The sequence below is a fragment of the Camelina sativa genome, chromosome 11 (assembly GCF_000633955.1).
Source record: "Camelina sativa cultivar DH55 chromosome 11, Cs, whole genome shotgun sequence".
NCBI classification, from domain to species: Eukaryota; Viridiplantae; Streptophyta; class Magnoliopsida; order Brassicales; family Brassicaceae; genus Camelina; species Camelina sativa.
This window is the reverse complement of record NC_025695.1, coordinates 16943161-16944998: the sequence shown is the minus strand read 5'-3', so window position 1 is coordinate 16944998 and position 1838 is coordinate 16943161. Positions and strand designations below refer to the sequence as shown.

Genomic DNA, 1838 nt, shown 5'->3' with positions numbered 1-1838 from the left:
TACAAAACATAAAAGCATATGAAAATAGAAGCATAAATCACAAATGGGGAAAAAGATTAGTTGTAATCTTGATTTGTGCCAAATTTTTGCCATATATGCTCAACCAAATCATCCTTCAATTGTTGATGTTTTATTTGATTACGAACTTCCTTCCGCTTGCTCAGCATGGTCATCATATTGCTGACATTTGAAGGTATATCTGAGTCCACATGTGAAGTTCTGTTTGCTTCTACTTGTTCGAATTATGTTGGATTTAACTGGTTGTACCCATCTTGTTCGTCCTCTACTATCATATTGTGAATATGATACATGCTCTCATAATCTTTCCAATTGTTTCCTTATCATAGACAAGAGCCGGATTTTTAACTATGGCGAAGCGAGCTTGCAAGACTCCAAAAGCACGCTCGACATCTTTACGGACAGCTTCTTGACATGTAGCAAACAAGGATGCCTTTGGATCTTTTGGGAGTTGAATAGATTGAATAAAAGTAGCCCATTTTGGATAAATACCATTGGTGAGATAGTTAGCCAAATGATACTCGCGGCCGTTGACAATGTAATTCACTTTTGGAGCATTACCTTGTAATATATCATCAAAAACTGGAGAGCGTTCAAGAACATTGATATCGTTTACTGTACCTAGAGGTCCAAAAACGCGTGCCATATCCACAGATCGTGTGACGCTACAGCCTCTAAAACGATGGTTGGATTTCCGGATCCACGTGTGTATTGACCTTTCCATGCGGTTGGTCAATTCTTCCATTCCCAATGCATACAATCGATGCTTCCTATCATCCTCAGAAATCCTCATCGCTCTCCAATATCGAGTAAACGTTGAAGATCCTCTGGTGTGGGTCTCCTTAGATACTCATCTCCAAATAAATTTATGACTCTTTCAACAAAATTGACCAAGCATTGCATCGCAGTGGTATTCATTAACTGCATCAGCTGCACAATCGTATGTCATCATACGAATTGCTGTTGTACACTTTTGTATTGCAGAGAGACCCCACCTTCCAGTAGCATCTCTTCTTTGTTGAAAGTATGGAATTTCAGTAGAGAGTCGATCAGTAATACGCATGAACAATGCCTTGTTCATTCTAAAGCGACAGCGAAATAATGGAGGAGGATATGTTGCATTTTCACAAAAATAATCGTTCCACAAGCTGTTGTGTCCATCTTCACGATCTCTTTCAATATAGACTCTTTTTCCTTGGCTTTCTTGCTTGTTGGCGAGCAGCATGAGCAGCAACAATATGATCGAACGCTTGATCATACACTTGATCAAATCTCTCATAAGCATTTTGTCGAAATCCTCGAAATTATTACTAGAACAAGATGCCATTTATTTCTTAAAGATGACTAAGATCAAAATAAAGAAGAAGATATGGATTTGTGAAGTGGTAAAAGAAAAAGATATGGAGCAATGAAGTCGAAGAAGAAGAAGTATTAAACGTTTAGGAGGAGAAGAGATGGAGTTGTGTGAGTTGTGGTAGTAATATATAACGTTCTTATATAGTGTTACAAATCTTGTTGAAAAAAAAAAGTGTTACAAATCATTTGTATGGTGTCGCCAGCTTTGGAAAGTCACGAGCAACAAACACAAAATGCATACAAGTCACGAGCAACAAAAATACAAATAAGTGGGTTAATCAAGTCCCTGTTTTCTTGTTTCTTCCTTTCACGAGCTTGTACCATGTCTCTTCAAGTCACGAGCATCCTTGTTTCAAGCTGTCAACAACCTGTTTTTCTGGTCTATTCCTGTCACAAGCAACAAAAACACAAGCCATTTCAGTTTAAATTAGACACAAGAAGCACACAAACGTCGGGTTTGAACT

At 38.1% G+C, this 1838-nt stretch overlaps 1 pseudogene; it reads right to left on the bottom strand.

Annotated features, from left to right (window-relative positions):
- Nucleotides 243–936, bottom strand: LOC104728060 (annotated as a pseudogene).